Raw genomic sequence first — 15,753 nt, 5'->3', positions numbered from 1 at the left:
ATTATATAGGAGATAAATGAATACCATAATGTTTCTTAACCCTTATCACCAATCAATTCTATAATAAATCTATATTATACTAAAGAGAAAAATTATATTTTGCAACATTCGGCTCCCCAAACATTTTGACTGTCTCCAATCAATCGTATAACAAATCTACAATATATACCGTAGTACCTCAAGCAATTTTATGATAAAATGGAAACAAAATTTTACATCAAGTTTACATCGTCTTACGACATGCCGTGTGTATTGTTCTTCATATTTTTGATAACAGATATGTATAACAATACAATATGTATTTCAAATATTCAGTGTACTCAAATTTACAATAACATAAAAAAATTTAATTAAATTATATAGGAGATAAATGAATATCATAATGTTTCTTAACCCTTATCACCAATCAATCCTATAATAAATCTATATTATACTAAAGAGAAAAATTATATTTTGCAACATTCGGCTCCCCAAACATTTTGACTGTCTCCAATCAATCGTATAACAAACCTACAATATATACCGTAGTACCTCAAGCAATTTTATGATAAAATGGAAACAAAAGTTTACATTGTCTTACGACATGCCGTGTGTATTGTTCTTCATATTTTTGATAACAGATATGTATAACAATACAATATGTATTTCAAATATTCAATGTACTCAAATTTACAATAACATAAAAAAATCTAATTAAATTATATAGGAGATAAATGAATACCATAATGTTTCTTAACCCTTAACTACTAATCATACGTCACAGAGACGGCATTGCATTTTCAGTTTCTCACATTACCCCTATCTTTTAATATTGTCTCTTGTCCTTCCCCGTAATTTATCACCTACAGTATTCATTTAGTTAGCCTGAATTTGAGAGGTGTAGGTGGTTTAGTTTAAGGAATATCTCGAGTGAAACATCGACTGCCGTCTTGTAGACGTATAGTTAGTGTGTTAGTGATAGTTTATTTAATAGGACCAACCTGTATTGGCTCAATCAGAAAAAATAAGAAAGAAATTCTATTCCAACTTCTACCCAATAGGGGGAGAATGGTTTGATCTGAGACATAATTCTAATTTCATACGTGCCCAAAATTCATAAGGCCGTCATGTTAGTGTCATCTTCCCATCACCGAAGAGCGAATATCCGGAGTTTGGAAAACCACATATAATTCTTGATTATAACTCAACAAAAGGCTGAGTAGACGCAATTGATGAAATATGTTCTAAATTCTCATGCAGTCGTAGGAGCCGTCGATGGTCACTTACGATATTTTATAGATTCTTCGACATTAGCACTGTCAATTAGTTTATTTTTATATAACAGTTATCCAGAAACTATCGCGATAGACAGATTTTACCTAACGAAAAAACTTGCTTTATAATTAGTGACATCTCATTTACAGAGAAGGTCGAAAAATCTGAAGGTGAGTGGAAAATTGCTAATTAGTATTATCGAGATACTAGGTGAAAAAAAAATGATGAAAATTTAGCAGAAACTAGAGTGTTTAGTTTTCAAGATTTTAGGAAAAAAGTTTCGACAAACAAGACACTTGGACAAAAATCGTGAAAGTTTATCAATAAAGTATTACCTATTATACCAGTCCAAAGTATTACCGATTATGCCAGTCAAAAGTATCTTACTATTTATAATTTACAATTTAATTTTTTTGCCCTCGCAAACTAGCGTTCCAAAATGCTGCTATATTAATTTACAATATATAGTTATTCACAAGCAAACTACAAAAAAAAACATAAATCCACATATATTACATATAAATCTATATAAGCATGAATTCGGCGCATTACTTTTCAAGGTCGCGGTTAGTACGGAAGGCCGGAATGTTAAAAATCAGTCGAATGAAATAGTAGAACCGAAAATAGTAACTAAAAGTAAGCGACTGAAACAGTCGATAGTAAATAGTAATAAAATCAGTCGGACCGAAAATAGCGACTGGAAACAGTTACTAATAAAAACAGTCGAACAAAAAATAGCGACTGAAATAGTCGATAGTAAAAAGTAGTCAATTACTGAACAGTCGATAGTCGATTTCAGTCGATTGTTCCCAACACTAATATTGATATATTAAGGGTTAGAGGCGCAGCGCTCAACAGATCAAGATAAAAACTGAACCTAATTTCAATAACACTACTGTATTCATTTATTCGGTCTCGTAGATATTTGCTAACTTAGCCCTTTCATAGGATATATTGTGTGTTAGATTATACAGTTTTATATAATATATAGAATACGGACACTGTCAACAGTTGAATATTAATTTTTATTTTATACCATTTTAAACAAGCTTGCTAATTTATCATATGTAATAATAACGGTTATTAATGTATAACTAATTTTTTCAAATATTTTTTAAAGGCAGCATATGTAGATTGTTACAGAAGTAATTTGTTCTTTTTTTTTCAGTTTGAATCATAATATTTGATGGATATACAGTAGAACAGTGTTGGGGTACAGGGTTGATTAATCTTATCTAGTTTAATTTTTTTCAATCTTGAGAAAGTCCCATTCAAGTTGTACTTAATCATTATTGCTATTCAGAAAAATGTATAAATAATAGAAGAATTACTGCAAACAACTATTAAACAACCCAATCTGTTCGGTTCGGTGGTTCTGACATTTCTCTACGTAAAATTCCAGTTTTTCATTTAGTATTATTGAATTATTCACTGAATTTTGTTTTATTATATTCATTCATCGCATTCTTTTTTTTTTGCTATTTGATTTAATTACAAGGCTTATTGAACGAAAACCCAGCTCAAACTCTCAAAGAACTTTCAGACAGTTCAGCAGTTGATGAATTATACGAATATATTTCCAAATATTTACAAGCAAGTTACATAGGAAAGATCGAATGGTTGATCTATTACGGTAATCCCAAGTGTCAAAAGTTATTAGTTGGTCTACGAGAGCCATCCACATCGACATCCAAGCGGAATACTCATGACCATAAAAGTTTGCTGATCATATGGTGGAATCAATAAGGCGTATTGCATTATGAGCTGCCAAAACTATATGGAACTGTTATTGCAGATGTCTATTGGTGTCAATTGAACAAATTGAACGATTTATTATTACAAAGGAGACTAGTAATAGCGATTAGAAGGCGCAAAGTCATTCTCTTGCATGACCACACATTGCGAGAGTTGTAAGGTATACACTGTGTCAGTTTCAATGGGAAATTCTGTCGTACTCAGCGTACTTACTTAGGCATTACTTACAAGGATGATGCCGTCTCGAATGCGCTGGAATGGAATTCCATAGCTAATACTCAATTCTGCTGGGATTTTTTCAATCCATATCTGGCGATTACCTTCAATAAGATCTCGAACAGCACGAGCATGGAATCCTCTAGATCGAAATTACATGCTAAGCTAAATAGTAAAAATACCGTTAATATTTGATTGTCCGGTATTAAAATGGTGTCGAATTTATTCTTCTGCTGGTGAGAATTAGATGGTGTTTAAGAACTTATTGAACAACTTACTATTGTTATATTACTGGGTAAGGATTTTAAAAAAAATAAGTAAAATATTATGGGTGATATGTAATTAAAAATTGCATTTCTTCATCAGTCATTTGATTTCAAATGTCATCCATGCCTTAAGCATCTCCTAACTTAATTAGAAATGCAGAAAATATCATTTTCATCAACAAAAATTAAAAGTAACTTGTGAGAAATAAAGTCGAGGGTTGTACTTTATCACATACCACCCTATATTAATTTTCGTGAGCGTATAGATGGAGAAATGAATATTGTCGAATGATTGCATTAGCTTTGAATCGGAAATATGAAAATGTCATCTTAAACCGTAAAAGTGATTTAAAATGGAAAACAATTGGCCGATATATGAAAGTATACGGTCCGTGAAAAAGCCAGATGTTGGTCATTTATTTCTTGTTTAGATTCGATTATTGGGGGCGTCGTTTGAATAATGCGTTGCGTAAAATGACCACTGTCCAGCGTGACCATCGACGCCCTTACACGCACCATTGACATGAAGAGTCCCCCATAAGGCTTTTCATAATACGAACGTGCACTATTTGCCTTTATTGCAATTTGTTTTAAGTGGTCCGTAGATACTGAAGAGGAAGTGTCAGTGCACACTGGTCATCTTTACGTATTTCTTAATTATTTATCAAATTTATTGTAAACATATAGCGTAATATTTAGTTGTTTTATTTAAGTGATAAAAATATATTTACTCCGAATCACGGTCCTTGGCTTTAAGCCTACCGACTGGCGAGTGACTAACCTGGAGATTATCATTTTCTTTGCTGGACTCTTGCCTAAGAACAATTACAATTAATAAACAATCACAAACATACATTTATGACCGTGTCCTAGCAGGATTTGAACCCGAGACTATCTCAACAGTAGGTAGGGGTGTCGGCCACCAAAAAAATATCGATATTTTAAAAAATATCGATATATCGTTTTTGGGCATTAAAAAAAAAATATCGATTTTTTTTCAACTATGAAAAATGTCGATATTTTACAAAAATTATAGCGATATTTTTAAGAAAAAATATAAATATTGAAATATTGGCCCAAAAAATCTATATTTTCTAAATATTTTAAAAAGTACATATTTTAATGAACCTTTAAAATTAAGTAGCAATGTTCGATATGTCGATATCGACATTTTTCGGTATTCCTACTAGGAGATTTTTTATTGTTTGATGGAGCGGAATCCCTGTAACACTTTTCAAGTCATTGCTTAGCTTGAACGGTATTTTTCCTATCAAGAAGCAGTGTAAAATTAAAACAGGAAATTGTTTTTAATCCATTGTTTTGAAAATAACAAAATTACTGTCACTCTTAGCACAAGAACTCACAAACTTACGAGTAGAATATGATGAATTTTTAACAGCTTTCTTTTGAAGGTTAATACTAACTGAAATACGAATGCAATAAAACTAGCGCCATCTATGTTTTATGCCCGGGACTTTCCATCCAATATGTTAACAATGAATGGACCATGCCTAACAATTATTAATAAATGCCGTCAGTAATACCTAATGTAATGAGTATCGTTGAATGACATGAGGTACTCGTTATACTATGTATACTTATAAGTTGTTGTGTTCTGTTGATTTAGAGTCTTCTTTTTATCAACTAAGATTTAATTAGATTAAACTTAACTCGAAAGAACGATTTTCCCGCCCTGGTAACTAATAAATATTTCTTGTGGATTTTACAGTCTTACCTGTAAATTGTGAGAATTGTTAAAATGAGGTGAACTTCCAAGATAAATCGCGTAAGATTCGCCAATATACTTTTTGCATTAGTCCATATGCTGCTAAACCAGTTAAGGATTCTAGGGCAAATAATGTTCTAGTTTACTTATCTCATTCAGACATCAAACTTTTCTTCTTTTCATTATCACTTATTTTGAGCAATACTAAAAAGTATGAACTATAATAATACTTAATTAATTTTCTTTATAGAGTGTTAATTTTCTTATTTGGGTTCGAAATCTGCTTTAAAAAGTTATAATAAATGTTTGTGAACAGTTATTATTTTTAATAATTTTTTATTTAATTTGCCCCACCTAATAAATGATATTAAATAAACTAACTAGTGTTATATATTTTTAAATATATTATAATTTTGTTATGTTTAGTAATCAACTATAAATAAAATAACTGTGATGTTGTTTATATTTTTTGCACATTTAATTTTTTTGGTCAAAAACTGGCGGTTACTTTTTTCCATTTTTCTGGCAGCATATACAAGCCAGTTCTTTCATAGCGAAAGTCTGAATTAACTTTGAAATTAGACAAGCGATAATTATCTGGTGAATATGACAGGAAGAATTACCATTTTAAAGATGTTTTGAGTGTAGAAATCGTTTCCTGAAGTGTCGCAGCGTACAAATTACCTTTTGTTTATCGTTATCGATTTAGTAGTCAATTAAATCCCTACCTCGCATTAATCTTTGTGATGCAATTCAAATTTAAAATATTAAAACTAGTCCCAATGAATACCCACAGATTTTTACTTATTCTACAAGTTAGAGATGTCGGAAGCAGATAACAAGATATAGCGGAACTTCTAAAAACTATCGGAATTTTATAGGTTTCATCACCATTCATCTATAGCCAATACGCTACTGTTGGTGCCACAGGACTTTGGATATTCTTCACTAAATATGTTTATAGGTTATTTTATAGCCTTATGATTCTGAAGAGCAAGACAAAATATCTTTGGTCTGAAAAAAGATCGATAAATTGGAAAAATATCGATATTCTATAAAACTATTATTTAATGATTAAAAAAGGTTTCTTTAAAAAAATCCTTGGTAAAATATATCGGTTTGCTGACAAAATATTCAGAAAGAGTATCGATACATTGATATATTGAAACAGAAAGCTTGAAAAAGAACTTCGCTTTGGTTGGCCTATCGTTGAAAAAGTTTCTTAAAAATGTCAAGATATGTCTCACGTCATAGCATCGCTACGGAACTAAAGATTAATCATAAAACACTTTTCCATATATTTAAGACTAGATATCAAAAGAAACTTGATATCAAAGAATACAAATTCTATATGAATTAACACTGAAAAAATTAATAAACCAAATTTTCTTTCTCATAGAGAAACACAGACGGTTGCAAAACCCGCAGAAGTGTCCAAATCATTAATATGTGCCGTGTATAGCCAGCAACTGATGTGATTGAAAAAACAACTATTAAAAAATGGCCAGAATTAATCAATAGGAAAGGTGTTTTCTTCCGCCACCATAACGCTAGACCATGTATATCTTAGTACTTAGTATATTTGCAAAAAGGCAGTTAGATTGCTTCAGCATTCACTCTATAGTCCGATTGTCATTTGTTCCGCTCTCTGCAAAACTCTCTTAATGCTGTAAAGCTGGCTTAGCCTATTTGAAATAGCAAAATATTCTCGGAGACCAAGCGGTCTTCTGACCATAAAATATGTTATATATATAAAATCATAAAAATAATTTCAATTGATGAAAATTAACAAAAAAGCATCGATAAAAATAATGTAGGTAATGTTCAATTATATACTTGTCAGAAATACATAATAAAGAAAAATTTCATAAATAAAAATTAAAATATATATAGTACATATTATTCAGTTGCTACATATTATACCTTCTCGATCTAAGTGATATGAGTGTGCCAATGCTGATTTTTTTCATATTTGTTAAGCATAAAATTTGTAATACAAAGTAATGATATCGGCCACCGAGAAAAATATCGATATGTGGATTTCAGTATTTAAAAAAAATGTCGATATATCCGCGAAAAAAAATTGACACAACCAGGAAAAATGACGATGTTTTACACAAGATGTATCGATATTTTTAAAAACATTATAAAAAGTGATATGTAAGAGAATTAAGTGACAATCTTAAAGGTTTATTAAAAATAATTAAAAGATTTTTATAATGTTTAAGAAATATTTTTTTTTGAAAATATCGAAAAATATTGGCTAACAAAATATTGATATGTCGGTCAAAAAAATATCGGCCAAAAATATCGTTATTTTTCAGAAAAAAATTACGTGCATTTTCATATTAAATGTTTAACTATATTAGACCTATAAATTTATTTAAAGGATTTTTTCTATTGTAACAAATCGGCACAATGTATTTTATTCAAGGCATTGTCTATCGCGACATTTTCCCATCTTTCAATCAATTTACGGATTCCATCTTGAAAGATTTTTTTGAAGTATCTTTTGAAGCAATCCACGAATCGACCCATGTTTAACAAGCACAGTAAAAAAGTAGTAATCAGAACGAACAAGGTCTGGAGAATACGGCGGGTGGGGTAACACTTCCCATTTTAATGTTTCCAAGTATATTTTCGCCGGTATTGGAATATGTGGTCGAACGTTGTCATGCTGAAGAATAACATTGTTGTGTCTTTGCCCGTATTACGGCTGTTTTTCGCGACTCAAACGCATCAATTGTAATCGATAGCGATTCCCATTGATGGTTTAATCGAATAGAGCCTTCCGGTGCTGTTTTTTGGCTGGCTAAAATGCTCTTTCTCTTCGGTGTCAAAATCATTACTTTTAGAACGGGAAAACTAGTATCACATGTTGAAATCGATGGAACATGGTTGTTATAAGCTTCAGACAACATTCGACGACCTTCAGTCGCCTTTTTCTTCGAACTAAAGTAAAAAGTAAAACATGTCGCAAATGCAATTTACTCGGTACAAATTCAGACATTTTCAATGCACTGAAAACATTTTTTGTACACACTTCGACGAAATGGTACATACTGAAAAGTGAAAAGCCCAAGTCAGTGTGGCTTAGCGTGAAGTTGGTTACAAATGTAAGTTATGCGATTAATACACATTAATGGAAAATGTTTCATTTATGTTAAAAGAATATTAGATGATATTTAATCTCAAACAATAAAAATTTCAGTATATTTCAGTATAATTATATATTCAGTACATTATGTCCATTTAAAATTATATCAATTTTGTATGTGTTTTGAAAATACTATATAAGATATACAGAATACATAGAATAATAGTAGGTAGGAAAACGCAACAATATAGTGGTCATATACAGAAAAAATGTTGTACCTGACGTATACTAGGTGGCTTTATAAGAGGTTTGTGAAAATCACACCAGTTTTTAGTCTAGAAATCTTAGAAATTTTATAGTGATGAAGTTATGGTTTTAGCCGAAATATTGGCATAACAGCAAGATAAATAATTATTCACTAGGGTTTGAAATGTATATGAAAAAAATCGTCAAATATCATGAAAAAAATGAATTTACTTTTTCCTTAACCGGTTATTATAATAAAATATAAAATATAATGAACATTTAACAAGGTATTTAGGGCATCTATTAGAACTTTCGCAATATTAATTCTCAATCCTTTTGAGTGCATTTATATTTAATAAAAACAAAAATTCAGTACAACAATATTGGAGCTTTTATACCCGTTATCCAATGAATGATAATAATTTCCTATTATCACTTAACAAAATTGCCGATTCGAAAATATCCAGTCGGGTTTTAACCAGGAAGAATAACTCGTTAAAATCTATCCAATCACGATGTGTCGATTTATCAATTCAGTCGACATTTTAGACGACGATACAGCGGTGAATTTTTATTGAATTAACTGGACCACGCGCGACTATTCGGCATAATGATTGATCGATTTTCAATCTTTTGTTTGTCAGACACCCGGAAAAAGGCCAAAAGTTAATTTTTCGCCATGCCAATTAGAACTTTTGTTCAAGTTGAGGGCAGAACATCGTTGTATGAAGCACCAGTTGGTTAAATTAACATCGAATGTGGTTGGATTAGTAATGACATTGGTTCAGATTTCTTTTTTTTATCCATCTAAGAATACAAACACACACACACATTGTTGGTTTTAAATCATTAACTGATAGACGTATATTAATTTTATTAATAACAATAATTAACAATCTGCCCTACTGGCAGTAAGTATTTCTTATGCCTATATTATATACATGGCATGCAGAAAATCACTTCATTAAGCAATCTTCTGTATAAAATATTATCTTAATTAATTAGTCTTATTCTAAAGCTTATTCTAAAATATACATATGTCCAGTAATCAGATCAGGTGGTGTTAAACGTTTTAGTCTACGAACTTCACTATCACGTCGCATATTTAGCTGATTAGCGAGTACATTGGGATGCACCGACACTCTTTCGGAGTACTTCACACAAACACGTTGAATTACACTCGTTATAGGTTCTAGAAGAATATCGCGTTGTATCACTTTGTTTGAAATATAGTACGGAGCATCAACAATGGCACGCAACACCTTATTTTGGAACCGTTGAATGATGGATATATTAGATTTGCTAGCGGTACCCCATAGTTGAATTCCATATGCCCAAATGGGCTTGAGTATAGACTCATACAGTAATACCTTGTTATCTAATGATAACTTGGATTTGCGCCCGATGAGCCAATACATTTGATATAATTTTAGTCCGTTAAGTTATTTCCGTTTAGAGAGTATGTGCTTCTTCCAGGTTAGGCGTCGATCTAAGTGCATACCAAGATATTTAACATGGTCTGCTTGGGGGAGTTGATGATGATTGATATTCACTGGTGGACACGTTCTTCTACGCAGGGTAAACGTTACATGCGTGGATTTTGTTTCATTGGCTTTAATGCGCCATGTCTTCAACCATAATTGTATTTGCTCCAGTTGGGTTTGTAGGTTTGTTGATGCTGTGACTGGATCTTCATGGGATGCTAAGATTGCTGTGTCGTCTGCGTATGTTGCCACAGTAGTTATTTTTGTGGTGGGTAGATGGGCCGTATACAGAAGATACAGTACTGGACCCAGTACACTTGCAGAACTCCTGAATATATAGGGTTTAATTAATATTAGGCTTCCGTCCGGATATACGTCCGTATCGACTGTACCTTCGTTTTCCAATTTCAGTTTTCTTTGATGATCCTTTATCCAAATTTCCAGGGCATAACCTGTATGGAATAGTTTACCATTTTTTGGTGTCCCCAAATTCAAAGTGTTCACGGCTGAGCAATTGAGTTACTGCCATCCGCCTTTCATAGGTTTATACACTGAACTTGCATGTTCAAATTTTAGTAGACTATATTAGTTAACAGCAACAATCCGCCTTGGTAGCCTTATACCTTGAATTATAATGCTTATTGGCATCAGGATTTCACGAACTGGGGTGTTTTCCAAGAATGGATGTTTCTTAATTTTAATAGTTCATGGCTAAGGAACTTTGAGCACCTTCAATGCACTTTTGGTGACCTTATAGCATGAACTGTAATACTTTTGCCCAAACTCCAGTAAATTATATCAAGGAATTCGACTAATTGCGGAACGACTGCCAATTCAACGTTAACCTGTCTTCTCTTCTTGATAAGTAAGTTGATTCCGACTAATTGAATTAATTCAAAAGAGAACACTTTTCTCCACGGAATCCTACGGATTGCACCATTTAATAAGCGTGTAGGATTTATAAAAAAAAAACAACTTTCTTTTAGTTATATTTTAGAGTTTCCTTTTTACTAATAAGGGTTTTTCTGGACTGGACCTACTCTTTAACGTGGGTTCCGAACCACGGTCCTTAGCATTAAACTTACCAACTTAGAAATCATCCCAGAATACATCCGGTCTTACCTAGCTTGGTTACTGACGCCACTGGGATCATTTTCTTTGTCGGATTTTGAATTCTTACCTAAGTACAATTACAAATGTTAAAGAATCACAACAGCAGGAGGGCCGCCCTGTCGCCTGTACCGCTGCGCTAACCAAGCCGGCAAAAAATCTTTTAATTTACTTGACAACTAAATTTTATTTCAACTAGATATTGTTATAGATATAGGCCAATTGTTGAATCGATGATAAAGACAGCACTGCCGATCTAATCCTATTTTATCATCAACGTAACCCTTCTAACGCGTCAATTTGTGTTAATGTAGTAACCATTTGTCTACATTTCTATATTCAAATTATCGAACAAGGACTATTGATAATATGCCAATCTATTTGGTCATTAAGACAAACGGTGGTGTTCTATTGGTGTTACACAAACAATTTATGTGCTGGGTTTATATTGTTTATTGTTCAATGGTTTCAATGTTTTCCCATGGTTGACAAAAGGACGACAAGTAATCTTAAAAAGGAAAAAGTAAGACAGAAAGTAATACGCAGTCACCATGGGTTTATTCAAAATATCAACATATTCGAAATATGCGCTAAACATATTCTAATTGTATGTGCCGTTTTTGTTACTTTCAACCCGTAATGTAATTTTCTGAGTCTGTGAATATCTGAGAATCTTTGAATAATACTTATACAAATAACTATTGTGTGATTTGAACATATTTGTATGGGTATATTAGACTTTGTAAATTGTGCTAGTAAAATTGTGTTGATTTTTTGTAAATTTATTTTAGAATTTATTTAAAAAATAGAGTTCATGACCCGTCATAACTTTCCATAAGTATATTTTTCAATAGGTTCATAGTTTACAGGGCGACCGAGGTTGCGGTCGGTCATCACCTGGGATTCACCTTTCAAGCTTTTATATTTTTCCCAATGCTGCAAATGGTTGGAAATAGCGATTGGTTTGCTCCTCTACCTGAGCTACAAATTCGTGTTTGTAGTTAGTCTTCATCCAGCAGGGCTTGCAATTCCGCATATTGAATCTCTAAAGGAGGTGTGCTTGGTCGCTAGCATCGAATACATAATATAATCAATAAAAATATCTATAAACTCTGCTATTCTTAGAGGCTATGTAGATCTTGTAGTTTTATCCAATACCATAAAAGATCACGAAAATATTTAAAAAACTTTATTCTGAAGGTGGTGTATATGTATGTGTGTTGTAAGTAACTGTAGTCAATTGTAACAGTCTCATTCGTCAAGATTTTGTTCTAAAAAATTTACAAGTATTTTATTTTTAACAATCATTAAATTTTTATTGTTATAAAGTCATACATATGTTAGGGGATTGCTATTTATAAACTAAATCAAACAACGAATGATAGATTAAAGAGGAATATCACTTTCTAAAAACTAGTAATTACCTCTGGTCTATTTTGGATACTTATCATTATAGTCCTTGTACATTGATAAAAACACGGAAGATATGTGAAAGTATATGGAGACTAAGATGAAGAGCCCTACAATATTCACCTTAATTACTAGCGATATGCAAATAAAATTAATAAAACAATATCAATAGATAAAGATTTATTATAGTACAAAATTCACAGCCATAGTCAATCGGAAAATTAATAAAAAAAGACTTACAGTAAGATAAACTAAACAATGGTATTAATATTTCCAAGTCAGTTTTTCGATGTTTTCGTTCAATATATTCTCGTCAATTTCTAGACTATTTTGACAAGAAGAACTTGGAGAATCATAATCCAAAATAGTCACTTCTGTTGATATACTAGCTCGTCCAAAGGTTGAAATTGAATAAGTTGAACTATGGAAGTGTCTTTTGTAATATCTTCCTTGAATATGATTGGTCCATAGCTTCAGAATCTATTGTAAAATTTGTGGTGTTTTTAATGTGATTTAAACGAAAAAAAGTGCGACTTACCTTAAACCAGTTCCGGCTAGCGTTGACGAACAATTTTCTCACTGACATTTCGCACTCGTGCTTTCTATTCCGACGTATCGGATTTGAATAATACGTAACAGAGCGTTACACATATTTAATACATCCCCTCTACCCGGCTTCGATACTACATGCACTTGACTCCCGCACCCTCGCGCTCGCTTCACCCCCTAATTATTTAACCAGCAATGGGAAATGTAATTTGCGTTCTTCCCAGTTAATTTTAATATTCGCCCGTGAGACCATCATCGTTCACACGGTTCGTTTCAACGCCATTATGCTGTTTTCTTCTTGATTGAGCAGTCAGATAAAAAGTTTTACTTTTAAAAACAATAGCTATTCACTTTTTGTATCTCTGTTTCCAGTAAATTAACAATTATTATTACGAAATGTTTAATATTTCAATGGTTTTAACATATTCTTTTATTTTTATAACTTATTTATTAATATATGTATGTGATTTTCCATTCCATTATGACCTCGGTTTGTGTAATCTTGCACTTTCTTATCTTAAAACTTCTTCGGTTGAATTCGGTATCCATTCAATCTAATGGATATCCTCCAAAATTAATTCACCGTCGTAGTTGTGACTGTGATTAAGATTATGTAGATTACAGAAAAATTAATATATATTATTTTAGAAAGTAAAACTGTGTCATTAACAGAATTAATATAAACTATTGTATTGTAGCATTAAAATATATAATATAAATTAATATAATAAATGAATAAGACTTAAATATAAAGGAAATAGATGAAAATGAAATAGAGATTATTAAATTGAATAATATCATTTTTAATACGGAAAAGTAAAAATATTCTGATATTTTTTATTTATACTACACTCATAAGCATTTTTAATTATAATTATGAAATAAAAAATATTTAAAAAATAACTTTTATTACAGTTATATTTAAAAACAAAACCATTAATATATTTATTAAGTTTTTCAAACAATACATTTAATACCACTAATAACTGAGGAAAAAATAAAACAATTAACTCTCTATTTAATTTAATTTAACTACTTGTCATTATGAATATAGAAATACAAAAGTGAGTCTGTAATTTTAAAGGGTTAAACTTTTCCCGCAATCATAGTATAATAAAATATAATATTTACAATTTTATAATGAAATAAGAATTATAATATTTAAAGATATTTAAATTTAATGAAGAATGAAATGTATTAGGTGCATGCATGTATTCTAATGACAACATATATTAGGCAAAGCATCATTTTCTACAACTTTTTCGTTTTAAACTAAAACTAACAATTGTATTGTGACAGAGTAGTGCCACCAAAAGTTTCTAAAAATTTTTGACAAGATTCGGCAGTAGATTTGTTCAAAATTAACAAAAAAAGCAATGAATGTCGAAAATGCAATTTTGAGAGTCCCATATTTAACATCAATTTACACAACTCAATAATAATAAACACAAATATATTGTTTTATGTAGTGGAATATCAAAACCAAATAATTTAACAATTATGTTAGGTTAACAGTTGTTTACATTGATACTTTTCACCACCGTTGGCCAGAATACATATACGTAATAAAAGCACGTAATAGTATCATTTTTAATAGAAAAAGTGTAATAATTCTGATTTATTTTATAATATTATTTATTATAAGTCTTTATTTATGAAATAAACTATCTGCGGTCATGAAAGTGCTATACTCTCAAGTACTGTTTAATAATTTTTATTTTTTAATAAAATATGTTCTTTAATTCAATAATAGTTATTTAAATAATACATTATCACTCTTGACTGAAAAGATAAATAAAACAATTAATTGTCTGTTTTTGTTATTATTAATATAATAAAAAAATAATTTTCCGTTATAAATAAATAACAAGATATTATTTATTACAATGCAATAATATAGTAAAATAAGAAATCAAAATATTTTTGAAATATTTTAAGAAAAAAATAAGAAAATTTAATTAAAGAGGGCTGCCCGAAAATAAACAGATAAATAAGGGGGCTTCAGATTCCGTGTTGGCAGTTTGTCTCGGTGAAATGAATTCATAATAAACAATATCATGATACTTATGTCTTACTATTTTTTGATCACAATAATACAAAGCCCAGTGGGTTTTGAAACCGCGATGTTTTAATAGTGAAACGAGTGGATCTAGGACGCCACCCACTATAATACCGTCGCGCAGGTTAATTCATTTTTAAATTTATTTATTTATTTTTATATTATTTCTTTTCATATTTGAAGTACATACATTTTTTGAGGAGTTATCGACTCATACATTATTAGAATAATATGAAAACTACCAGAATAGCATTTTAGTTAGTGTAGAGTGACTAGTTTGAACCTTCCAGCTAGAACACTGGAACAGTTATTGTTATCTAATTTTAACTTAGTATATAACAGATTCTTGATATAGTTCCAACGTAACTAGCTATTCTAAGTAAGTGTAGCATAGCTACCTTTACCCGTTATTGTGGATTAGTTCAGTAATTTTTGAAGAACCTTATTTGAACAATCTTATATATTAAATACTTTACCTACATCTTTAAATACAACTGTTCAATATTTTTTTGTTGAAAATGTATTGTAATAATTTTATTTTTAACAGGCATTAATTTTTTATTGTTATAAAATCATAAAGA

The 15,753-nt window shown here is 30.8% G+C and overlaps 1 protein-coding gene and 1 long non-coding RNA gene across 6 annotated transcripts in view; one reads left to right on the top strand and one right to left on the bottom strand.

Annotated features, from left to right (window-relative positions):
* Asph (Aspartyl beta-hydroxylase) overlaps positions 1–15,753 on the top strand; it is a 63,512-nt gene that overhangs the window by 6,641 nt on the left and 41,118 nt on the right. The window lies entirely within an intron of this gene.
* LOC143197706 (uncharacterized) lies at positions 12,732–13,259 on the bottom strand. Its single transcript, XR_013006062.1, has 2 exons — positions 13,103–13,259; positions 12,732–13,044 (listed from the first exon to the last, which is right to left on the bottom strand). It is a non-coding gene; the product is annotated as an uncharacterized LOC143197706 (long non-coding RNA).

The sequence above is a fragment of the Rhynchophorus ferrugineus genome, unplaced genomic scaffold (genome assembly GCF_030347505.1).
Source record: "Rhynchophorus ferrugineus isolate W39M unplaced genomic scaffold, kcgeb_rfMv2 rfM5, whole genome shotgun sequence".
NCBI classification, from domain to species: Eukaryota; Metazoa; Arthropoda; class Insecta; order Coleoptera; family Curculionidae; genus Rhynchophorus; species Rhynchophorus ferrugineus.
This window is presented reverse-complemented; position numbering and strand designations above follow the sequence as displayed.